The following is a 27,209-nucleotide window of genomic DNA, read 5'->3' on the forward strand; positions in this document are numbered from 1 at the left end:
CTTGGAATAAAGGACACAAGGTAGCTTGTCTATGGAGAACGTCCAAGTCCTACTGTGAGAGAGAAGAAATCAGGGGAACATTAGGGCTTGGAGGAATAGACTGTGACTCAGAGCGGAATTTTGATGTTGAGAAGTACTTAAAAATAGCTAAAAATTACGAATATCAAGGGAAAAATATTCAACATCGAAGGCGGCGGCTCGATCTAGGACAATTTTAAGCATCAAAGTGCTTTAAAGACGCCCGAGCGACACTTGATTTTTCATAATTTTTCAGACTATCGTACAGGTTGTCAGGAGTTACTGGCCAATGCGGGATGCTGAGCTGGATGCCCAAGATTTTTCAGAGCTCAATTCGGAGTCCGTACGGGGAAATGGCCAAGAAACCGGGCAAGATGTGAAGAGGTGGATATTAGAGTGGTCAAATGGGTGATGCCTTTTGGGAGCCCAACATTTTATGCCACTTAGCAAGAAAGGGGGAAAAAAAATCGTGGAGAGAGAGGAGAAGAAGGCGCCATCAGATCACGCCGATTTTCACGCTTGGGAGATGGAGATGCCATCTCTTGCCTGCAAATAACCATGCCGATTGATCATTGCCCCTCATTCCCCCTTGGATGCTGAGTATATCGCCGTGCTTCGCTCCTCCAATGGCGGTCTCTATGAAGAATTCTGATTTCAGTCTTTCTCTCTCCTCCCTCTCTCTCTTCCAAGGGCAGATTCATGTGGTGAAGAAGAAGAAGAAGAAGAATGGATGGCCGGATGCTTGTCCAATGAAGACCAGATTGCTCCGTGGTTCAAGAAGAAGGAAGATTGTTGATTGTGGACTATCATGAGCATTAATGGTGGCTAGAAATCAGTCCCGAGATATGGCAAATAAAAACCCGCAACCCGCAAAGAACGGTAATCTCATTTTTACAAAGGAAATTGATGTTTTATGCAATTTACTTTATGAATATTTGTTCCCATGGGATGATTATGCATTATAATGTTGTTTGCTATGAGTTTGATCAGTTTATGTTTAGAAAATCAGAAAATCATAAGTGCTGTGAATGAAATTAATAGTGTAAAACCCATAAAACACGCGAAATATGGGAAAACTGGGTATTTTTGAGATATAAATAGAAAATATAATAAGACACACCAACTAAATTTGTGTCTTTGCTGCAAATGAACCTAAGGGCCACAGCCCACAACTCATTTTGTATTTTCAGCTATTTAATATTGTGAAAAATACAAGAAAAATAGGGAAAATGGGTAAAAATAGGGGAAAAATAGATTTTGAGTGCCGAAAATTAAGGAAAAAGAAGATTCATGGTTGTGGATGTATGGGGGGTCTGAAGTATGAGGTTTAGCCTCAGTTCAGCCCTACCTTTATGTTCTAGTGAGTTTTTATTGCTTTTCATACAAAAAAAACATGGAAAAATTTACCCTAAACTGATTAATGATGCACAACCTAAACGGGTGAGGGGGTAGAGTGTATAAAAGGTGTTTAAATGCTGAAGAAAATGATGGAAAGATTGCTGGTTTTTATGCATACCATTTAGATTGGTTGATAATTAAAAAATTAAGAACCTAGTAGTACGGAAGTTTCTCGGTGCTAGGTTCATGCAACGTTGCACATGAGCGATAGTCAAAATCATTGAAAGAATGCTTTTGCACTAAACACAAATGTTGATTTTCTTAATTGTTTGAGCACATGGACATTCACAATTTGCATGAAGCATAAAATGATAAAAGGTATCAGACAATACCTCTTGGATGCATGGCAATTGCTTTCTAGAGGAATATGACCAACGTTGAGTGAGTAAGGTTGTCCGAGCTGTAGGCTAGGCATTGGGTCTAAGGGGAAAGTAAAGTGAGGTATGGTACATTCCTGGATATGATCAATTGGTACCTTGAGTGAAAATGTGTGCGGAGTGTTATTATATATGTTTAGCGACGCATCGAGGGGCCAATCCCCAAGGTGTAGGAGAGTCGCAGTGAGGTAGCGGTAGTCAGCCGTGGGAGGACCTCCTATGTTTGTACTTCGTGCTATTTGGCAATGTGTTGAGACTCCCTTTGAGGAGTGTTAATTGGGTTAGAGTTGGACTACGATACGTGATACAAATGCAAGATGTTTAGGAAGATGATGTATGTGTCATCCACGCTCCTGGCCGTGAGGCCGTGGGGTTGTTGAGCGCATGATAGAGGTTTGGCTAGTGCATGAGCCAATGCCAGCCCGTTTTAGGTCCCATCAGTGAGACTGTGCTAGTTGGTCTTGCAAATGCTTGATTTGGGAAGCTTGTGATTCCACTGTGTCATTAGCAGTCTGTAAGGCTGAAAGTTTTACATCTAAAAGAGTTTGAAACTCTTGCACTTCTGTGGACATCCTCTCCTTCTCCTCTGAGATTCTAGTAACCTCTAATTGAGCTTCTGTTTAACTGAATCTTCAAAGAAGATATCTCGTCTCTTTGGGTTTCAATCAATTGGGTTTGTTGCTCCATCTATTTAAACAAATCTGCCAGTGTGTCTTTAGCAGAGGCTAGTTCTGATGTTGCCTTATGAAACTGGTCTTTGGACTGCATCAGTTCTTCATAAAAGGAAGCATACAGTTGTTGAACACATGCTATCTCACTGAAAGTTCAATTGAACTATGGATGTCTTTACATAGGAATGGAATGGCATCTCCCGATACTAGACTGTTCAATTGAGGGGACTGATATGTCCAAGGAACCATCTCAATGTGCTTTGAACAGGTTGTTACATGTGAGATAAGTAGGGAGATCACTGCCAGGTGTAGCAGGAATTGTCACGAAAGGAAGAACTAAAGGAGCTTTATTTGCCACCGACTTTAAGCGTTTGTGCTGTATGACCAGGGGAGGAGAATCCAGATCCTCTATATCAATTGGGTCTGACTCTTTGGAAGGTGGAGGGGGAGGTACTAGATTAGATGGAGGAGGTGGAGACACACTCTTCTTTAAACCTGAAAATGTCAAGAAGGCAGAGAGGTAGGATCCATAGGTGACATTTGTGACATTCCCCCTGGTTACTTTAACGAAATGTTGATCCATCTTTTTAAGTAGATAAGTGCTCCAATCGATAGCTACTCCTTTTAACACCATCCTTGAAGATGTGAAGAGCTCTTTGGACAAGTAATGGGATGGTGTTTTTGCAGGCATAAACTTGTCTTAGAGGAACTGACAGACCAATTTCCACACAAGATCAGTGATCATGGAAAAGGAAACTCCTGAAGTGCTGATCACTTTCTTGACATCCAGAATTTCCTTGGTCTATTTCTGTAACAGCTTCAAAATCTGATCATTAGAGAATAGTTGGCGAGCTGTAACAAAGGGCTCTCCTTTGTAGGGAAGAGACAGAGCCTTCCCTAACCCTCGGGGTATCAATGTCATGGAAGTACCATGGACCAATCCCGACTTCTTGCTGTATGAGGCAATGAACTCATCACACATGGATGGATCTTCTAGAATCAAGGAAAAGGAGGCAGCCACGAAAGTCGCAAGTCCTGCCTTCGTGAGAGGTTCAAAAGTAAGTAGGGAAGAGTAATCCCTACTGACCAGTGGGACATACTGGATAGGGGGAGGAGTGTGAGGCACCGTTCAGATGGTAAACACACACCACAACACAGACAGTCACAAAGAATGCTTGCAAAACAACCAAAGGGCTATAAAAAAGGAATCAATCCAAAACATGGACACACATACATACATAGACATAACTAACCCAGTTACCACCCTAGACAATACACAGCCTAGAAAAAATTCGGCATGACCTCTACACATATGCAACCAAAAGCTTCATGCGATGCAATATTCAAGCACCCAAATCCCCATATCAGGAAATAAAGAAAGAACTACACATCGTACCTGTAATCGTAACACATGGACAAATCAGACTACCATAAAAATGTACATCAAGACTTGACCATAACCTAGATCATTAGTGTCAACTAAAAAACTTGTACGCGCCTATCCCACGAAGCGTGTTTATTAAAAAAGGGAAAAAATGTGCACTGAGGGGGAATTATTTTAATGAAGGGGTCATTTTAATAAATTATTAACAATGGGTGACATTTTATTAGGTTATAAACCTTAATAAGAAAACGATTGTTTCTTCTTAAAATGTTAATTACAAATTATTAAGTGGAAACGGTGCTTTATCACAACGTGGACTACGATTCCCAGACTGGGTCTCTAAATGAAAATTCCTTGATTAAAAATTAATATTGATGTGGAGCGCTTTTTTGCCAGCGCGTGCTTTTGTGACGGCAGGTTCATTTTTAAATTATTAAATTGTGTGTTTAGCGCGAATGCACATGGAAAATGTGGTGAATAGATAGTTCATTTTAACAATTAAGTGTGATTAAAGGGAAAACAAAAATAAATAAAGCGCACAAAATAAATACCTGGTAGGGGTGTGTATGCAAAGGCCTGAAGGCGCACGGAAGAGTCCCCCAAAAGCAATGAATCCAGTCAAACAAAATCAAAGACCACTGTGAACAACAAAGACAACACCTAAGTGGGCTTGATAATTTTTAATATTATGATTTATGATTATATTTTTATTGAATGATGAGTATTTGTTTAATTTTATAGTTTGTTTGTTTGGTATTGTAGGTGGGTTTGTTTTGTGTGTTATAACATGGTTTGGATAATTTATTTTATTATGTGTGTTTGGTTTGTTTGTTTTATGTGGTTTTTTAAATCTGTTTTTGCTTTAAAAAAAAAAATAATATGTGGTTTTTTTTTCAAAAGGAAGAATAATAATCAATTATGAATATGTGATGAAGTAAAAAATAAATTTCAGCCATTTAGGAAATATCCACAAGTTATGTTAGGAAAAGAACATTTGGATTTTTATGTTTAATCTGTTTATTAAAAAAAATATTGATGCCTTGTATGAAAATAGTTTAAAGGGAAAAATGAGTGGAAAAAGGTCAGGGGGTGGGTGGAATTTTCTAGAAACTATTTGATTTTTTGGTATTTTTAAACTAATTTTAAATGAATTTTCGGGATTTTAAGGTAATTTTGAATAAATTATCAAATATTTAATTTTTTGTAAATTTGGTGGTGGAAATTTCCTCCTAATTTTTTTTTCAAAAATTTGCAGAAATATAGGAGAAGTTTTAGAAAATTTTCTGAGATTTTTCTGAGTTGAAATGAATTTAGAAATTAACTAAGTCAAGTAAAGCATGGAAATCAGGTTAGTTTAGTAAGGAGGGTCAAATCAAGTCAGCTAAGTCCTGTTAGTCTGGTTAGTCAAGTCAGGTTAGTCAAGGGGGATTAGGGTAGTCTGGGTTAGTTTAGGTTAGTTTGGTTAGGCTAAGTCAAATCAGGTTAGGTTAGTCTGGGTGAGTCAAGGTTAGTTAGGTTAGGCTAAGTCAGATCAAGTTAGGTTAGTCTGGGTGAGTCTAGGTTAGTTAGGTTAGGCTAGTCTTGGTGAGTCTAGGTTAGTTAGGTTAGGCTAAGTCAGATTCTAACTAACCTAGGTTAGTTAGTTAGGGTTAGTTAGTAGGGTGGGGACTAAGCTGAGGTAGGTTAGTTAGATTAAGGTTAGGTTAACTAGACCAAGGTTAGGTTAACTAGACTAAGGTTAGGTTAACTAGACTAAGGTTAGGTTAACTAGACCAAGGTTAGGTTAACTAAACTAAGGTTAGGTTAACTAGACTAAGGTTAATGGAACTAGATTAAGATTAGTTTAACTAAACTAAGGTTAATGGAACTAGATTAAGGTTAGTTTAACTACACTAAGGTTAATGGAACTAGATTAAGGTTAGTTTAACTACACTAAGGTTACATTAACTAGATGAGGTTAGTTTAACTACACTAAGGTTATATTAACTAGATGAGAGTTAATTTAACTAAACTAAGGTTAGTAGAGCCTAACCTATAGGGCAGTTAGTAGGAGGAGGAGGGGGGGGGGGGGGGGGGAGGAGGAGGAGGAGGGGGTGGTGCGTGGAGGAGCCGGCGTCCTCCAATGGCGGCATCATCTGCAACGGGCGGGGGCACGACCGAGGGCGGTATAGGGCGGCGTCACTGGCACTGGGGCGGTAGCACGTCAGCTCATCGGGATGGCGAGGTCGTTGGCTGGCGGCGACGCGGGCCACGGGACCAGCGCGGGTGGAGAACCAGTGTGGCAGTGAGCGGGGAGAAGGGAGAGGAGTTAGGCGGGGCTAATGTGGTGGGGGGAAAAGGGGTCGCAGGGAAGGGTGGAGAAAAGGAGGGAGAGAGGAGACGCACGGGGAGGGGAAGAGAGGGAAAGGAGGAGATGGGGTAGGGAAGGGGACGGTTGAAGTGGGGAGGGTGGGAAGGAGGGGATGGGGTGGGGGGGCACGTGGGAGGGGGGTAGAGAAGAAGGAGGAGAAGGAGAAGAAGGAGAAAGAAGAGGGAGGGGAGAAGGAAGAGGAGGAAGAGCTGGCGGGAAGAAGTGGAGGGAGAAGGAGAGAGAAGAGGTGGAGGGGAGGAGGAGAAAAAGAAGAAGAAGAAGTTGCAGGGGAAGAGGAAAGAAGAAGGGAAGAAGGAAGGGGAGGGAAGAAGAGGAGGAAGGAGAAGAGAGGAAGAACGAACAAGTACGTAGGTGTTTTTTTTCTTTTTTTTTTGTTTCTTTTGTAGCATTTTTGGTTTTTTTTTGTTTTGATGGTTTTCTTGTTTATATATATATATATATATATGGATTTTCCATGGTATGTGTATGTGTGTGTTTTTATTGTTCTTTTTTTTGTCTTCTTCTTTCTTTGTTTTTTTTCGGCTTTAAGTTAGATTTTTTTTAGTATGTGTTATTATTATTATTATTTTAATTTTGTTTTTTTGGTGGTTAAATTTTTTTCTATTGTGATATTAAATAATGAATAAATAAGAAAAGAACACATCCTCGGCTCCGGCGCATGTGCGGGCAGAGGTTTTTTTTTTTTGCAATGACGGATTCAAATGGACAGAGATGGGGATGCGCGAGCCATAGATGCCACAGGGGCGTCCCGAGGCGTGTAAAACCAAAAATAGGCGCATTCAGGCGCGAGACGAGAAACACAGTTAACGGGAAAAATAAAGAAAAATTAATAAAATCCAAACCGTTTGTCCGAACAAAAATCCGTAAAAAGGAAAAATGGGCCGGGGGATGAGGGAAAAACGTTGGAAATATGCAACAATGGTTCCGGGACAAAATCAGGGTGTTCACATGGGAAAAACAAAAAAAATTAACCCGAAAACACATACTGGCATTAATATCAAAAAATCCGCGCATCGGAATGAAGTATCGAAAGAAGGAAAAGTGTGCAGAACAAGGAGGAGATGGGGTAGGGAAGGGGACGGTTGAAGTAGGGAGGGTGGGAAGGAGGGGACGGGGTGGGGGGGCACGTGGGAGGGGGTAGAGAAGAAGGAGGAGAAGGAGAAAGAAGAGGGAGGGGAGAAGGAAGAGGAGGAAGAGCTGGCAGGAAGGAGAAGTGGAGGGAGAAGGAGAGAGAAGAGGTGGAGGGGAGGAGGAGAAGAAGAAGGAGAAGAAGTTGCAGGGGAAGAGGAAAGAAGAAGGGAAGAAGGAAGGGAGGGAAGAAGAGGAGGAAGGAGGAGAGAGGAAGAATGAACATCTACGTAGGTGTTTTTTTTCTTTTTTTTCGTTTTCTTCTTTCTTTTTTTCTCGGTTTTAACTTAGATTTTTTTAGTATGTGTTATTATTATTATTATTATTATTATGTTTTGTTGGTGGTTAAATTTTTTTCTCTTGTGATATTAAATAATGAATAAATAAAAAAGAACACATCCCCGGCTCGGGCATATGCGCGGGTAGAGGTAAATTTTTTTTTTTGCAATGACGGGTTCAAACGGATATAGATGGGGATGCACGAGCCACAGACGCCACATGGCCGTCCTGAGGCGCGTAAAACAAAAAACAGGCACGTTCACGTGTGAGGCAAGAAACAGAGTTAATGGGAAAATTAAAGAAAAATTAATAAAATACAAACCGTTTGTTGGAACAAAAATCTGTAAAAAGGAAAAATGGGCCAGGGGATGAGGAAAAAACATTGGAAATATGCAACAATGGTTCTGGGACAAAATCAAGGTGTTCACATGGGAGAAACGCAAAAAATAAACCCGAAAACACATACGGGCATTAATATCAGAAAATGCGCACATCGGAATGAAGTACGGAAAGAAGGAAAAGTGTGCAGAACAATGTCTCCAACAACCCTATCATGTCAAAACACAGTTCCGATCGAGATACGATGCGTTCACATGGGAAAAACCCCAAAAATAGGCTTGAAAATGGACTCGAAAATTAATACGGGAAAAACCGTGCTTCGGAATAGTAGATGATAAAAAGGAAAAATGTCCGGTAAAAACACAGTTTGGGGGAAATTAGGATGGGTTCACGTGGAAAAAACACAAAAAATAGATTTAAAAACTCTCGAAAAAATTAATAACTAAAAATCTGGCAGTCAAAAGAGGGGGGAAAAGGAAAAAGTGGGAAAAAGGCTGGCAGGACAGGGCTATCAAATCAAACTGGAATTCCGATGAAAATAGGGCAGGTTCACGTGAAAAAATGTGAAAATAGACACGAAAAAGGTCCGAAAACCCGCAAAAAATAACGGATGAACCGTGCATCGACATGATATGGAGTAAAAATGAAAAATGTCAAGGGGAAGGAGTAGAACAGGCTTGACTCATCATATCAGGGTTCTGAAGCAATCAAGATGCGTTCACATGGAAAACTATTCAATTTATAGGAATTGCTTCAAAAATTAATAACTTGAGAATAGTCTGTTGGAACAAGGGTCCGTAAAAGGAAAAAATAGGAAGTTTGAAGGTACAAACAGGGCTGTAAGGTTGGATTGAGTTTTCGGTGAAGGTAAGGTCTGTTTGTATGAAAGAAGCGCAAAACCTAGAATAAGGGCAAACGGTCAAGGAACAACCCCTAGGATAGGGTGAAATTGAACGGAAGGGTGGGGAAGGGAGCCCATCAGGGTAACATGAAATCACAGCATAGATGTATGATTAGAACAGGGTGTATTCATTGGGGTATGCAACATGGATGTGCAGGGACGCGTCCCCACACTTAAGAACTTAGCAGGAAGGGTAACCCAAACATCAAGGACGTGGTATCTCACATCAGACCAACCACAACGTCCCCACACCTAAAACATGATCATCACTGAGAAACAGAAGGTGTAGGGTTAGAAAAACTTGGCCCATAGTATCGAGGAGGAATGTCGACTATCAAGGTTGCGTCTGGAGGCGTCGTTGGCTACATGAGGTAACAAGGTGTCTTCACATGACACATCCTTTGTCCTTCATGGCAGGGATCACGTGGCAGCACCCAGGGAGGTAGCTGGTTGACGGAATCACTGAAAATTCATCGATAACGAGGGATATTGCACTCAACTCACGATCACTCAAAGAGATTGAAAGAGCAGGCACTCGCCCCATTACTAATATCACTCGAGGAAATAAGGATGCAAACCCATAGCTCACACCTGGTTTAGGAATTGACAAAATAATGATGTAGAGGGAGTATGCCAGGGTGCACAATTGATGGTGCATCAGTGCGTCCAACCCGTCTGGCATAGGTGCAAGGAGAAAGGCTAGGGAGCCTTGTAGTGCAGTGAGTAGAACAGAATGACGTGTCTTGTGCTTATGGAAGAAACCCAGCCTATGGGTGGATAGGGAAATGGAAACGTACCTGACTCCAAAGGTCGTAACGTCCCTCAATCCTCACCTCTCGGTAATTGATTGAAGAAACTCCAGTCACACTCAGCCCACCCTCTATCTCACGCTCTGTTGAAAGATACAGAGGGCATCCATGTCCTGAAACCCATTGATGTAATCCTCATGGTCACTTGTGCAAAGGTTGTATGCCTTGTGCATATTTGATGGTGCAACTGTGCATCTCGCCTTGTGCCGGCATACAGTGCAAGAAGGAAGGCCAATGAGCCTTATAGTACAGTGCACAGAAATAGATCGTGCTTTGTGCATTGAGAGGCCCATCCCGTGCATGCAACACTCCGTTCACACTTCTCACCTCTCATTTGATTTGAAAGGAAAGACTGGTCACTCACCCCACCCTCTGTCTCACTCTCTGATAGATACAGAGGGCAGCCCATACTCACATCCCCATCCGGTTAGGATGAAAGCTCACATCACTCAAGGGGTTGGTGATGAAGATCATGTCGGCTATTGGTGTCATCAGGATCTTGAGGAGGAGGGGTACCCAGGGAGGCAACCTACAAATCTCATACCTCAATGATGTGTAAGAAGATTGTCAGTTAAGAAGGGCAGACGGATTGATATTGCAAAGACAACGCACCAAGGGAGGTGGCTTCAAATTGCTTGCTGAAAAGGTTATGCTGGTGAGTTAGCTATCCTGAACTGCAGAGTGTTATTACCTTTTCCACAGTCAGCTTCTTGCCCAAGGGTGTTTCCACCTTTTCTTGGAACGAGGCCTGTTATGACATGGAATTTCTTCCTTTTCTCCCATAACAGTTTTGTTGTTTTTATATATTTTTTTCTTTTTTTATGTTTTTTGTTGTTGTTGTTTTTTTCATTAAGAAAGAGAATGGTAGAAATACCATATATTAGGACCAACTTGCCACCGTTGTTGGATTAGGCGAGAAGAGAACAATGTCAGGTTGAGATTTTTCTACGAGAGGGGATAGCAAAACGAGACTGCCTCATGAGGAGAATCATAATGGCTATCAGAATCACGACAAGAAGGACAGTGCGATGCCCAAAAGGGAAAGGGTAGGTCGACTGTGATTTTCAAGATCCCCAGGGAGGGAAGTACTTTTTTAGGCGATAGCCATTGATGAGGAAAGGATCATCAGAGACATCAACGGTCTGCACCTGAATAGAGCCGTTAGGATTGATGGCAAGTACCTTGTATGGACCCATCCACAGTTGTTGAAGCTTGCCAGGAAACTTGCCAAATCTCGAATCATAGGCTAGAACAAGGTCACCTTCTTTGAACTCCTTGTGCTTGATGAAACTGTCATGATGGGCCTTGCGTCGCGCTTGAGTGGTTTCCATGCAGTGTAGGGCCATCCGCCGTATCTCATCCAAGCATTCCAAGTGCAAGAGACGACGTTGCAGTGACTCACTATCTCCCAAGCATTCTTTAACTGCCACTTGCAAAGAGGGTAATTCTAGCTCAACAGGGAAGACGGCTTTTGTACCATACACTAGCTGAAAAGGGGTCTGCTGCCTTACGAGAGAATCTGTACGCCCAGAGGGCCTCTGTAAGTCGATCGTCCCAGTCGTGACGATGTGCAGAAATTGTTCTTGTCAGAATCGAGCAAAGGATACGATTGGTAACTTTAACTTGGCCATTGGCTCTAGGGTAATAGGGAGTGGACTTACGATGGCGGATCTTATACAGTTCTATCAGCTCCTCCATGATTTTGTTAAGGAAATGAGTACCTCTATCACTTACCAGCTTGAGGGGACTGCCAAAACGGGTGATAATATTCTCGTACATGAACAGGGCTACACTATTACCATCGTCCCGCTTTAGGGCTTTAGCTTCACACCACTTTGTGACATAATCCGTACATACTAGGATGTATCTGTTCTGCTTCCGTCTGGTGGATGGATCAATGGGACCCACAAAATCAATCCCCCACTTCTCAAATGGCTTTAGGGGGAGAATGGGTTGAAGTGGCATGGCACTTGTTTTTGTTAAATGATGTGGATCTAGGACATGACACAAGCTGTGGTGGATCAAAGATGTAAACCAAGTTCATAATGACATGGACAAGTAGAGACAAACTATTACACAAGTGAATTAGGTTCCAAGATAGATTAGCTTGGACTCATAAACACAATCTTGTGTAGAATCGACAATGACAGACACTTAACTGAAAGTACAAAGCATCATGATATTGTGTTCATTTCATAGTCAAGTACAATGCTTTATAGACTTTGAGTTGTTCCACTCTCTTCACTATGCATATGGGATTCAGGACAGCTCCTCTTGGAGCATACATCATTTGTCTATTTCTCAACACCCCCCCTCAAATGATGAGTCCCTACACTTGCTGGCTTTTGCCCCCCCCTTCATGATAACATGGCCTGGAAGACTAGCTCATAGGCAGCCTAGTCAAGTTAAAGCTTGAGACTTTACATCTTGGCAAGGGTTGTACAAATCAAAATCACTAAGGAAAAGAAAGATCCACTATGGGAAAAACATATGTAAGATACAATGAAAGTTCTTCAAAACAATCTGTCAGAGTTGTTGACGGTAGTGGAAGTATATTCTTCTTCTTCTCCTTCTTCCATGAATTGGTTCTGGTGATGATCACTTTGCAATTGTTGGGCTCTCTTCTTGTGGAAACATTCACTGGCTACATGTCCAGTCTTACCACAATAGTGACATGTAATCCGATCCTTGTTATTGTTGTTGATGAATCCTCGACCTCTTCCTTTAGGTCCAGCAGCTCCTTTGGTGTACAAAAGATTGTCCCTAGATAATGAGACATTGTCTTTTGCATTCTTGGTTTTTACTTTGCCTTCTTCGTCGAGTAGTGAGTGCTCAATATCTTTAAGTGTGAGGCTTGGAACATTACTCAAAGTGGACACAAGATTTTCATATGGATCCTTGTTTACACTTGCAAGCAGTACGGCTATTGCTTCATCTTCCTCAATATTCTTTTTAAGAGATGCAAGTTGAGTTTTTAAACTCTTAAACTTATTAATGTGTATGGTCATAGAAGCACTGTCTTTGATATCCAGTTTATAAAACTGCATGAGAAGTTTTACCTTTGAATTCTTTGCTTGAGTACCAAACATTTTATCAAGTTCCTCCCAGGCAGTTTTAGCATTTCTAATACCAGATATATGATGTAACACATCATCACTTAATCCCCAAGCAATGATGCCTAGTGCCTTATTATTCATCTTCTTCCATTCTTTGGATTTGAACTGGTCTTCTTCAACGAACCCGTCTTCATCATCTTCCTTCTTGTTATCTGCATCATCTTCAAACAAGTCCCATAAGTCCTTTCGCATTAGGTGGTACATGGTCTTTTCCTTCCAGGCATGGAAGCCTTCTCCATTGAACTTTGCTATTTGCTCAAGTTCTGCCATGTTGAGTAGCTCCAATTAACTCAGAAAAGACCAGCAAGGGGGATTTGTGAAGTGTCACAAGGAGGTTAGTGTCAACTGACACTAGTTGAGTATCAATAGATACTATTCTTGAGCTTAGTATTGAATGTCAGTGCTTGATCTTCTTCTTGCTTGTTGATTTGAAGTGTTAATCTTGTTGGGAACTGAGTTCAACCTCAGATAAGAGTGGCAGTGTGTGCCCTAATTTGAAGGGAATGAGAAATTGAAGAAAAAATGAGCTTGCACCTTGATGGCTATGGCTTCCTGGATTAGGGCTTTGACCCAGGCCTGGTTTTTTTCAGATATCTAGAGCTAGAGTTGATCATTTTGAATTTTTTTAAAATGGAAATGTAGCTTACTCCATGGTCTACAAGAACCCCATGATAATCGTCAAGATCGGATACAGCAGTATGCGCATAGATCAGCGAAACGTAACCAGGCGCAGATATGGCAGCGGCGTCGAATTTCAGCAATGCCAGGCTTGTAGGTATCCAATGTCAGGCTTAGATGTGATAGGCAAGAGCTCCTTGAGTAGAAGAACAATCCTCCTGAAGAAAGAACACTAAAATATTGCTTGGTTTGAAAGATATGAGAGCTCAAAGTGAGGTATGTCCTGTAGGCCACAAACTAGGGCTATGGCAGCAACTGACAATAGTGACAATGTTGAGGTCCAGATAGCCAAATCTCATGGATTGATGTGATAAAGGGAAGATTTGTGAGGTGGAGAACAACTTTCCAGAAGGAATCTCAGAGAGATTTGGTATGTGGAGTGAGATACAGGAGCTTCAAGATGACAGGGTGCTGCTGGCTATGGCTGCCACAAGGTCCAACTAAGATTTGAAGTTGAAACTGAAGATATGAGCTGAATGTGGGCTGGTTAGAGATCATCAGAGATGAAGGGAGACTAGAGATTCAGAGTGTGAGCTGTGCCATGCCCAACTGGGCTTTGATACCATGTTAAATGATGTGGATCTAGGACATGACACAAGCTATGGTGGATCAAAGATGCAAATCAAGTTCATAATGACATGGACAAGTAGAGACAAACTATTACACAAGTGAATTAGGTTCCAAGATAGATTAGCTTGGACTCATAAACACAATCTTGTGTAGAATCAACAATGACACACACTTAACTAAAAGTATAAAGCATCATGATATTGTGTTCATTTCATAGTGAAGTACAATGCTTTATAGGCTTTGAGTTGTTCCACTCTCCTCACTGTGCATATGGGATTCAGGACAGCTCCTCTTGGAGCATACATCATTTGTCTATTTCTCAACAGTTTTGGTGGGTTTCCCCATTCGTTGATAAGCATCACATCTCTTACAGTAATCGTATGCATCCTTGTGGAGGGTCGGCCACCAGTATCCTACTAATAGAGCCTTCCTGGCCGTCACTTCTCCTGCGAAGTGTCCACCACATGGTTCGTCATGGCATGCTTTCAATACTATGCCAATTTCATCCCCTGCAATGCATCTTCGCAGCACTTCCTCTTTGCCTCTCTTGTACAGTGCACCGCCTAGCAAAGTGTAGGGGACCGATTCTAAGAGAAGCTTCTTCCTCTCATGACTTGAGATGCCAGGAGGATATTGTTGAGTTGCCAAGAGGTTGGCTATGTTTGCATACCACGGAGTAACTATTTCAACTAGAAACAAGGAAGCATCATGAAGGTCTGGATCATCCTGTTCCTCTTCTTCTGTTTGAGGGATCCATGATAGATGATCGGCTAGGACATGGGAACGGCCAGGCTTAGTGACTACTTCAAAGTAGAACTCCTGGAATAGGAGCAACCATCTCATTAGTCGTCCTTTAACATATGCTTTGTTCATCAAGAAGGACAGGGCTTCATGATCCACATAGAACTTGAAATGTGTTGATAGTAGATAGTGTCGAAACTTCTCCAGTGCAAACACCATTGCCAAGCACTCAAGCTTTGTCACTGTATAGTTCCATTCCCTATCAGTGACATTTTGGCTTGCATATTATATTGGTTGATCTAATTTAGAATGGCCCTTTTGACATAGGACAACACCTAGCCCTTCAACTGATGCATCTGTGTGTACATGGAACTCCTTCGTCCAATCAGGAGGCTGTAAAATAGGTGCTTGGATCATGCAATGTTTTAGGGTATTAAAGGCCTCTTCATAGTCATCAATCCAAAGGAAATCAACTTCTTTCCTTAGGGGCTTGTGTAGAGGGGCTGCCTTAGTTGCAAAATGTGCAATAAATCTTCTGTAATAGTCCACATGGCCAAGAAATCCTCTCAATTGCTTGAGGTTTGTTGGTGCTGTTAAAGCGGCAATCTTCTCAATCTTTGCTGGGTCTGTTTGCAATTCCTTGTACAGAGACAATATGGCCCAAAAGAACTCCTGAGGAGACGCCAAAGGCACATTTGTCGGGGTTGAGAGAAATCCCATACTCTCAGCATCTGTCAAAACATTGCTCTAGGTGTCCCCAGTGCTCACGGATCAAACTATAGACACAAAATTCATCAAGATACACCTCAATGAAATCATGCAAATGATTCTAGAAGGCAACTATCATTACTTGTTGAAAGGTGGCAGGAGCATTACAGAGCCCAAATGGCATCACTCTGTAGGCATAGGTCCCCCATTCTGTGGTGAAGGTTGTTTTGGATTGGTCCTCCTCTGCGATTTGGACTTGGTGATATCCGCTAAATCCATCCAAGAGGGAATAAAGCTCATGGCCTGCTACTGTGTCCAACAATTGGTCTGTAAAAGGGATAGGGAAATGATCCTTCTTCGTCTTCGAATTGAGCTTTCGAAAGTCAACACATATTCAAAGTTTCTCGTTCTTCTTGGGTACTACCACAATGGGTGAAACCCATTCACTGTTAGCCACGGGATAAATGAACTTGGCTTCAAGGAGTTTCAATAATTCAGCCTTCACCAGAGCAGAGTAATTAGGATTCATACATCTTTGTCTTTGCCTTACATGTTTGGCATTGGGCTCTAGGTCAATGTAATGTTGACATACTATGGGATCAATCCCCTTTAGGTCTTTATACGACCAAGCAAACACATCTAAGTTCTCCTTTAGTATGTCTCGCAAGACCACTAGTTCTTCTTTTGGAAGATTGAGACCCACTTTGAGGTGACGTTTAGTACCCTCAGCATCCAGGAATGTTACTTGTCTTTCACCTTCCACTTTGCGGATAAATTTCCCACAGATTGCTTCTGGGTAGAGGTCTGACTCTTTCAAGAGAGTAGTATCCTCGTCTGATGTTCTACTAGAACCAGTGTTCTCCTTCTGAACAGATGACTCATTCGTTTGTTTAGGTTGTTGGAAGGGTATCAGAGCTTTGTTTACTTCGGTGTGAGTGGTAATTTCTTTTGGACTTAGGGATTCATCTTCAGAGGATGCGTCCAGAAATGTCACATAGCACGGACCTGCTAGAGGCCGGGGCTCTGAGGGCTCTGGCTTCTGTTGGTAGGGGGTATCATCATCATCTTTCCTTTGGACTGAACGGTCAGGGCAACAGGAGCCATTGGTGAACTTAATTTTTATGCTTTTAATCCATTGCTTGTACAGATTCTGCATACTTTGTGGTCCATTGATCAACGCGAATGGAACCATGGTCATTCCATCCAGCACCCGGAGATCTTCGGCCTCTGAGGTCTCTGTAGGGACATCAACAAGATCATCCTCTATCAGAGGAAATTCTTCATCTGCACTTGCATAACTTGTTTCGTTTTCTTTCTCATCGTTTTCATCCTCTTCCTCTGAAGGCTCTGTCACTGCTTCTGTAGAGGCTCTGTAAGAGAAGAATAGATCTTCTGCCTCTGCATCTACTTCTAATTCTGCCACAGCTTCTGACTTTGCTTCTGCCTCTGGCTCTAGCTTTGTATTTGTTACTGTCTCTGTATCCGCTCTGTCTCTATACTAACTCTGCTCTGTAATTGTACTATCTCTGTACTAACTCTGCTTTGCGACTGTCATGTAACAGGGATAACAATACATCCACGCTTCTATTTCACTATCAAAGATGATTTCAGAAGTTAATTCTAATTGAGGCAGGAGATATTCTCCCATGGACAAGGATTTTACATCCAATGGGGTAGTTGGCTTACAGTGCCCACTGTTAGGGAATGTGCCTCTATTTTCTTAGGAAAGATCTGCTTAATAGCCTCTTCATCTCCTAATGTACCATCTGTTACCTCGTTAGAGGAGTCGGTTATGACTTCAATGGATGTGGATCCATTGCCTTTTTGCGATCCATACAGCTTTAATACCGCTTTGTTGGGTCCTCTGCCTAGGGTTAGGGTTCCTTTGAACCAGTCCGCCGTCCTGACTCTTGCTTCAAAAAGCCAAGGTCTTCCCAACAGTAGAGGGTATGAGGTTCCATAAGAATTTGGTTTGACCACCAAATATGTCAGCCAATAATCTCTTCCTGCAAGGGTTGTTTTTACATATGGGAGGATGCCCAACGGTTTGACTCTGCTTTGGTCTGCCAATCTGATAAGCCACTGTGTAGGTTGAATTCCTTGCAACCCTAAGTCCTTCATTGTGACATCTGTCATTATGTTCACTGATGATCCTCCACCAATCAATGCATCTGAAATGAAGCATCCTTCTATCCATACACTAATCTTTGGGGTTCCAGGATCTAGGAAGGCATTAGCCACATCTACTTCCTTTATAGGCTCTAGGGCCTTATTGGTCTTGGTTGCTGTTGAAGGAGCGATCCTTAGTCCACGTCTTCTTGTCAAGATGCCTTTAAATTTCTTTCGCAGCAGGGAGACATCATCAACACTGTCAGAATGTTAAGTTTGGTTTAAAAGTGTCTAGGTCTTTGACCAAGTCATAATCTTTGATAGGATCCACATGCTTCTCTAGCCGGCTGGGAAAGGGGGCTACACCCATTTTCATTTTTTATTTTTCTTATAACAATTGCAACATCAGCACTCCTTGTGTTTCTAGAAGTGCTTCTGTATCTTCTATCTCGTGGGTCTCTAGTCTTGTCTCTGAGACTGTCTCTGTAACTCTTTGTGGCACTATAGTACTCTGTACTGCACTGTTATGTTCTATACTACTCTGTCCCTCTGTAGGTAGGTTGAACTTCATAGTCTTGGTAGGAGAGTAATTTTCATTCTGAACCACTGGTTCCTTCTTCTTAGTGTGCATCACAACAGAAACTTCCAACTCGACCAAATTGGAAGCAGGCTCTTGTACCTTCTGTTGGCTATCAGTGGCATTGGCCTTTACATGGGTTGGATTGGGACAGTCCTTTGCAGTGTGGCCTTCCCCTTTACATTGACTACATAAGGGCTTGTAATCCATAGGTCGTCTAGGTTTTGAAAAATTCGAGGAGATATGTCCCTTTTCTCCACACCTATAACATTCCACCTCTGATCTCTGACCACCTCCAGACTGTCGTCCTCTGTAACTTTGAGAGGGAAACCTTCTTGGTGTCAGAGAGAGAACTAGGGAGAGAGAAAGAGGAGAGAGAAAGACTGCAGAGGAGAGAGAAAGACTGCAGGAAGAGAGAGAAATAGAGTGACGAGGAGAGAGAAAGACTAGAATTGGAGAGAGAAAGACAGGAAAGATGAAGAAGCCATGGAAGCTTGGAGCAAGAAGGGAGAGAAAGTTTGTAATTGTATTGATATGTCAAAAAGATGTGAAAAATTACAACTTCTCTCCTTATATACCAGTGTCAGTGTGACATGGCATATTATTAACATTCTAAGTATTCCCAGCTTCTTACAATCCATCCCTTCCCAAAAGTTTTTGTCCCCAAAAACAAAACTAGAAAGAGCTAAAGAAAAGATGGATAGAACAGAGTACTACTCTGTTTTACAGCTTAACAAATAGGGAATGAGTGAAGAATTTATCATTACAAGGGCTGAATTTGAAGTACGAAAAGTGGACCCTGCTATATACATGATTTGAAGAACCTTAGAAGCCATTGGAGCCATAGAATCTTCAACAAATAGTTCCAGAAGAAAGTAGACAGCTTGCTGGAATAACAGTCCCTGCTGGACCAAATCAGCCATAACTTTTGATAGAAGTGTCCAAATGAAGTGTACCACATATCAAAACGAAGCTCTTGAAGAGTACTTTAAGCTCATGCAGATAGCTCAATTCTGAAAATGAAGTACGACAAAAACTGTTCTAAAACAGCGTGCTGTCCTGAACCAGTCTGCACCAATACTAGCTCCATAAGCAATAGGCTTCAGCCACTAATTTATCCTTCAAGTATGGATACTCATCCAATATTGAATCAGGTCTCCAAGAAGCCTCTTCAGAGGGTAAACCTCTCCATTTAATCAAATATTCCACAATAGAACGTGATCGAAGCTTCTTTTCACGCTGACCTATAACAGCCTCTGGGATGTACTGAACAATACCATCTTCATCAATAGGTGGCAGCTCATCAACTAAATCCACTGGATCACCATAATAGGGCTTGAGCTGACTAACATGGAAGACGTTATGAATCTTTGTAGAAGAGGGAAGCTCTAGTCTGTAAGCCAAATCTCCAATCCGCTTAAGGATCCTGTAAGGGCCATAGAATCTGTGGGCAGATTTGTGTGCTGATTTCCTCTTCACCATTAGCCACTTGTACTCTAATGGGCTGCTGTAAGTCGGTGGGAACACAATTCAACTTGTACAAAATGGATTTATTGACAAAACTGTGGGTACTGCCACTATCTATCAGGATGAACACTGGCTTTCCACATATGCTTCCCTTCATACGAAGTGTATTAGGGTTCTTAGATCCCGTCCAAGCATCCATAGAGATAGAACAATTAGTGGCAGCAGGCAACTCATTACAAAATCCACCAGGATCAAATGGGATATCACCGCCTGGATCAAAAGGAAAAGAGTCAGATGGATCATAGAAGTACTCATGTCCACCATCATCCTCGAAATCTTCATTTTCAGCATTGATTGGGACTGCATTAACTTCATCTATGTCATTTTCAAGGTCCTCAAGAACTAGCATACTCTGAATTTTTGGCTTGGCATTTTTGTATACACACTTTGAAGCATGGTCAGGAGTATACTTTTCTCCACACTTGAAGCATAAGCCTTTGTCCTTTCTTTCCTTGTAAAGATCCATGGGAATATTTCTAGAATTTGTATTGGCTGAAGTAGACTTAGGCTTATTATCACCTTGCTTAAATTCAACCTTTGGACTGTTTGCTGTCCTGAAATTGCCTTGAAGCCTAGAAGCATTAAACGGGGGATAAGTTGGTATCCGTAAGCTCCCACTAGGCATATGGTTGCTGCCATAATTGTTACCAACTTGCCCTTGCTTTAAAACAGTCCTTGGCTGTCCATAACTTGGCTGAAATGAAGACTCTTTCCTATACTTCCTTCCAAAGCGCTCTGCAAGCTCAATAGCCTTGAAAAGTGAAGTAGGATTTTGCGCCATAACATCAGCTGACAAGGATGGTTCCAAACCATACATGAACTTGTGTAACTTGGCCTCATCACTGATGTTTTCCACATACATGGTCAAGTTGAGGAATTGGTTTGTATATTCCCTTACACTTAGGCTCCTTTGTTCCAAGTTGTACCATCTTCGTTCTAACTTCTCTTTCTCAAGAGGTGAAACAAAGACTTCAGCCATAAGTGCCTTGAAAGCTTCCCAATTCTCAATAAGTACATTCTCTTTCTTGATATACCTCCACCAAGTGTGAGCAAATCCTTCTAAGTGGAGGGAGGCAAAATGTATCTTCATATCATCAGTTTTAGGAAATATGTCGAAATAAGACTCCATCTTAGAAGTCCATTCCTCTAATTCTGATGGTGAAGATGACTGGCCATTGAATTTGGATAAAACAATTTTATCCTTGAATTCTCTATCATGGAAAGGTTGCTGTCCCAAAACTGGCTGATCGGAATTTCTAAGTACAGAACCCCCAAAATGAGATTGAAATCTTCCAACAGGTGGCTGAGAATTACCCTGTAATCTTCCTGTTGGTAAAGCACCCCTAGAATGCTGAGTATGCAGTCCAAAAGCTTGAGTATTGGCGCCGTTCAAACTGCCCAAATAGTCATCATGCCTTTGTGAAGCTTCTCCCACTTCATATTGACTATTGGGTATGCCTCTTCTTCCTATTATCCCATCCCCATAACCATTTTGGTTGGATGGCTGAAGTGGAACTGAGGGGTCACTATTTGAACAAGCCTTCTCATTTGCTTCTTTTGATCCCTTTTGTGACTGCATGAGTTGAGAAAATTGTGCCATAAGTTGGGCATTAGATTCTACCAACTTATCAATGGAAGCATTGGTTCTGTTAGTTGATTCCATCATCTTCTCAACAGTAGACTTCGTTTGATCAAATGATAAAATCATATGCTCCATTGTTGACAAAATAGTCTCATGACGTTCCTTATGTCTTAGTTCATGGGCACACAAAGCGTCATTGAGAATACTAATCTCTCCTTGTTGAGGCTCTTCAGGGTTCTCTTGAAGTGTGCTTTCCATCATAGAATCCCTGATTTGCTGTGCATAGTCCTCCTGGACCTTATTTTTGCCTTTATGACCTGCCATACTAGTGCAGTCCTGCAGTACCCCTTGTCAGTAAAACGGCTATAACTTTGGCTAGAAAACTCCGATTGCAAAACTTTTTTGTGCGAATCGAAGCTTACAATTCCCTCTTCGAGATGAGCTATAGCACGCTATAACAGGTTTAGGACAGAAAATTCTGTAACTGACTTTCAGAGTCTGAACTGTCCAGTCCTGCACCCTGTTTAGACCTGTAAGTGCCCTGTTTTGACCCTGTAATGCAAGAAAGTAACCTCCAAAGGCTACCAAACCCTGCAAAGGGGTATATAGGACCTGTGGGTACCCTGTAGTACCTGCACCTGTACTTCAGTATCAAAAGGTGTACCTGTATCCACCTGTAAATACCCTGTGGGTAACCTGAAAATGCCCTGTTTTACCCTGTTTTACTCCAATAGGTACTTGAGTCGTTGGAAAGTCTTCAATCTTCAATTCTCCACTCGCTGTACCTGTGTGAGGGATAAAACGGCAGGACGGGCTCCCTACACGGGCTCCGAATCACCGGGAGGTGGGCAAAGTTCCCCCCGGGTCGGTTGGTTGCACCCCTTCGGGATCTTCGATAGTGAGGGAGGGTCACCTCTCTTTTGTCCCACTATCTCCCCCGGCATCCACCTTTTTCCTCGGTGGGAATATCAACATGGCAGAGGCTAGTGTACTAAGCAATCAGCATGATATGCATTTGGAAAATATTCATTCAGCCTTTCATGAGATGCAATTGATTGAGATAAAAGAACTTGAGATGGAAGAAGGGTTTTACCTATGCAATTCAGTGACTCACTGATTGCTAGTACTTACCCTTTACAATTTTCCAATTTAGGCAAAAGAGAATCAACCAATCAATTGGATTAGAGTAAGCAAAGGAATCAATGAATGTATTCAGTCCATAGGATTCAAATGTTATGCTGAAATCTCAGATTAAGGCCCTTCATTCACTGATTGAAGCTAATATGCATTAGACAAGCATTGCATTCATGAATAGATGAATTCAAGCAAAGGTTGGCTGAGAATTTGATGAAAATGTTCAATTCTTTAATCTCTCAGTCAAATGGCTTAAGCTCAGCAATTGGATTGATGAGAGAGATTAAAAATTGAAGAGAAATACCTTGACATGGCTGAAAATAACTTGCCAAATGCTTGATAGGGCTCCCGGTTGTCCAATGTTAGCAAAATAATCCAAGAAGCTTGCTTATCTGATGGTAGAGACCAATCTTGAGGCTTCAAATGCTTGAAATTGAAGCATTAAACCCGTTTCCCCCAAATTTTTGCTCCATTGAAGCTCTTGATCTTCAATCTTAAGCCATCCCGTGCTTAATCCTTGCAATTTGTTGAAGAATCCTTGCTGAAATGATTCCACGGGCCAAAAGGATGAAGAATCTTCAAGAAATTGTCAAGAAATGGAAGCTTGGGCTGAAGCTTTCATGGCTGCCCATGGACTGTTCATGTAAAGTTCAAGAGATGCTGAAGAATCATGAAAGGGAGCTGAATCCTCCCTTGTTTGCTGAAGATTTTACTTGCCAAGGGATCAGGGAGAGTGCCAAGGGCTGATGAGGAAGCAACCTGAGCAGGATGCAGGCTGGAATCAGCCCGAAAATTGCGCCGCAATTTTCGGGGCTGTTTCCTGCTCCATGGCTGAGGCAACACTGAGCAACCTTGTGCTCATTCTGAAGGTCTTGATCTGGGGAAACTATTCCAAGTAATGGTTGGCCAAGAAACTCAGGGGTTTGAGAGAGATGAAGTGATCTTTAGGGCTGATCTTCCATGAAACCTGCAGGAAACTCCAGGAAAGGGGAAAGAGAAACCCCTCTTTTGAAAGTAACCACAGTTTGTTCTCAAACTAAGCCCGGTTAACCATCCTTTACCCTAGTTACCTCCATTTTTGCATAAAATTTGATGACGTCCAGCCATTTAAGCCTTTACCCGCCATATCTGACCTTGAATAACTCCAGATGTAGTCATTGCTAACTGTAGTTGTCCTGCAGCACTCCACTAGTCACTGTCTTGTACCATTTTTGTCTGAAATTGGTTTTGAAATAGGAAAATAGGAGTGAAAATGGAAGAAAATAATGGATCAAAGACTGAAGCTCTGATACCACTTGTCAGAGAGAGAACTAGGGAGAGAGAAAGAGGAGAGAGAAAGACTGCAGAGGAGAGAGAAAGACTGCAGGAAGAGAGAGAAATAGAGTGACGAGGAGAGAGAAAGACTAGAATTGGAGAGAGAAAGACAGGAAAGATGAAGAAGCCATGGAAGCTTGGAGCAAGAAGGGAGAGAAAGTTTGTAATTGTATTGATATGTCAAAAAGATGTGAAAAATTACAACTTCTCTCCTTATATACCAGTGTCAGTGTGACATGGCATATTATTAACATTCTAAGTATTCCCAGCTTCTTACACTTGGACCGAAATTAGGACCAAACTCCCTAGGCTTTGGTCCAATATCCTGTTTTTTCATTTTAGATTCCAACAAGTTGAATCTTGCATTTTCATCCTTCTGTCTTCGTTCATGCATCTCTTTCAGAGAGCAAATATCCTCTATATAGTCCTTCCGCAAACAGTAGGAAGAACAGAAGGCTCCAGGAATGGTTGGTTTTCGAGTACATTCAGTGGCTAAATGTCCCGCTTGATGACACTTTCCGCATCATGTATTAGAGCGCATCACATCTCTTCCAGCTCCCATAGGAGTGGATATATTGGTAGTATTCACCTTCAACATCTGTAGCTGCTCTGTAATCACATCCAAAAGCTCTTTCTTGATACTTGCAACTGAGTTGGATAAGTAGTCTTTCAGATTTTCACCTCCTGAAGTACCTGTAGTAGGGTTTTGGGAAGTGTCTATAATTACTGCATAAACTGGTTGGGTCGATCCAGAGGGTCCTCTGCTTTGGCTGTGATTCAGAGCTCCTATTGTGACTTGGGGTTTTTGATTCTAGTTGGTAGGGTTCCACTGTTGTTGATTCGCCATTGGAGAAACTGTTTGAGGCCACTGTTGTTGTGGTTGAACCATCATTTGAGGCACTGTTGTTTGTGATGACCACACTGGATTAGGTGCATTATATTGCAGCACTGTTTGCATTTGGGGATAGGGGTAGGGAACTGTCCCTGGAACTGCATTTGGTGGGTATACCATTCCAGGCATTAGAGGAGGTAAGACTCCTCTTCTTGGAGTCATTGACAGCCTTGCTTCAACTTCGTCATATAGTCTTGCACTTTCCACTACAGCTTGCAGATTGACTGGTCTTCTCAATTCCACAAACTTGCGAACCTCTGGTTGTAGGCCCCTGAGAAATACTCCTATTTGGATTCTTTCGTCCAAATGATGGTTAGTCCATCTCTTCAGGATGGATTCCATTCGCGAGACATAAGCTTCTACTCTTTCTCCAGAGGACTGAAATCCTCTCACATCTGCTCTTCAAAACCTTCATGCTTGAATTTCGTGAGGAAGGCCAACTTCAAGTCGTCCCATGTGCCAAAAGTTCCTGCTTCTTGTCTCTCATACCATTGAAATGCCGCGCCCTTGAAAGTGGCAGGGAATATTGCTAACCAATGCTCAGGGGTTCTGGCATTGTTAGCCACACATGCTACCATAAACTCTGCTACATGAAGATTAGGGTCTTCATTGTACTCTCCCTTAAAAATTGGAAATGGGACTACATTTGTTGTCCAGTCATCAATATTTCTAGGACATATCTGACTAGGAAGGGGACCTTGAGTTTCCATGGGGACTTTTGTAAAGAGTGCTTTTAAGGCGTCAAAGGAGGCTTCCGCTCTGCAAGCTCGTTCTCAGCTTTGATTTTTGCCTTCTCTCTCCTCATGTATCTTTGGACTCGTTCCAATGCTTGCCTCTTTATTGCATCATTCATTAGGGGGTTGGCTTCAACCAAATGGTCTGGACTCAACATGATAGTATCAGAGAGGGCTTCAGTCTCTAATAGATTCTCTAGCCAACATCTCCTCTACTTCCTTCTTTTCAACATCTCTGAATTCAGCTTTCAAACCACTACAGAGGGGAAGATATTCTGTTCTGAAAGTATCAAAACTCATTCTTCTTAGGATTGTTGTTACATCATTATAATAATGCCAGCTTCTGAGGGTTTCAACAGTGTATGTTGTGAAAAATACTCTGTCTACCAACTTCCAGTGGGTTGCTAATTGGACAAACAGAAGATTATCAGTGCACCAAGCATCCCATGTTTCTTGCTGTTGAGCATCCACGAACAAATTCCAACTCTTTTCCTTCTTGTCTTCGTGAACTTCCACAGACCAAGACTCTTGAAGCTTCTTCATAATCTCCCAACTGATGATGTCTGGAAACTTCTCAATGAATGCCAAACCTTCCATGGATGGTCATTCTCTTTGTTTCTTCTTTTCAGTTTGTTCCCAAACAGTTTTCCACCAAGATGCAAGTTTCTACTGCTTCAACAGGAAGAGGAAACATTCCACCATATAGAGCATGCATCATGATGGTAATATGTTTCCGCCATTGTGGGATGAACTTCTTGTGGAAAGTGGCTTTGATTATGAGAAATTCCAACTCTTCAGTGGAAGAAGGAACTTTGCAAACATCCATTGAATTGTCCTCTTCTTGGCAATGCCATTTCCTTCATTTTCAGCCTCTTCTGATGCTTGTTGATGGCAAGTTTCCCCAGCTACGCACCAAAAACATGGAGCCCCAAGAGGAACACCAAGGAAAAGGGAATTCTCTTGCAAGAAAATCTATCTTGTAACATCAACAAGCTTTGTTTTCATTCTTTTGATCTCCAAAAGGTTACAGAAGGTCATTAAAACCTCATAACTCATACTTAAACCATTCCAAACTATCAAAAACTATTCAATAAGCTTTCAAAAGATCTCAATCTTCATCAATCATCAATCCATGCTTCATATTGAAGACAATCAGAATAAAACAAAAGCTATACAGAAGGTATACAGGACCAATCAGAACCTATCGAAACATCACATCTCCACTGAAAATCATCATGAACTTCCAAAACATAATTAATATCATCCAAAACACTCTCAAATACTTCCTTTAACAACCATATATCACTCTAAATCCATAAAAAATCAATCATTCAGTCCTCAAAAACAACAAAAATCAGTAAAAAATTCAGTCTTTTTCCACTCTCAACACCAACATGTAGCTCTATGCATCAATGTGGGTGCCAACTGGTTGCAAGAGGATGAGAGAATGAGGAGGGTTGGCTGATCACAAAGGATCAATGATGGATAATGGATAATGAAACTGGGAGGGCATGCTGCCTATATATAAGTAAAAAAGAGGAAAAACCCCTAACAAATATCCAAAAGTGCATAAATAGAAATGCACTAATGTGCCCTTGATCTAAAGTGTCTAAAATATATAAATGATAGACAAATAAAATTTCATAGCTCCTAATGTCCTCTTTTGACTTAGATTGAGGCTCACAGGTAGGAGATGACCATGCAAGACACACATGACTACTAAGAGTAACATCCACAATCCCAAAATCCTACACAAGAAGGATGTAACTCGATCGTATAACAATGTAGAAATGTTTGTTATTTAGTATATGGGGGTTGATTTCATGGCTAAATTATCGAAGACTTATAGTAG

This window comes from Lygodium microphyllum, chromosome 14, assembly GCF_053477565.2.
Source record: "Lygodium microphyllum isolate KBCC chromosome 14, Lygodium_microphyllum_v1.1.10, whole genome shotgun sequence".
Lineage (NCBI taxonomy): Eukaryota > Viridiplantae > Streptophyta > Polypodiopsida > Schizaeales > Lygodiaceae > Lygodium > Lygodium microphyllum.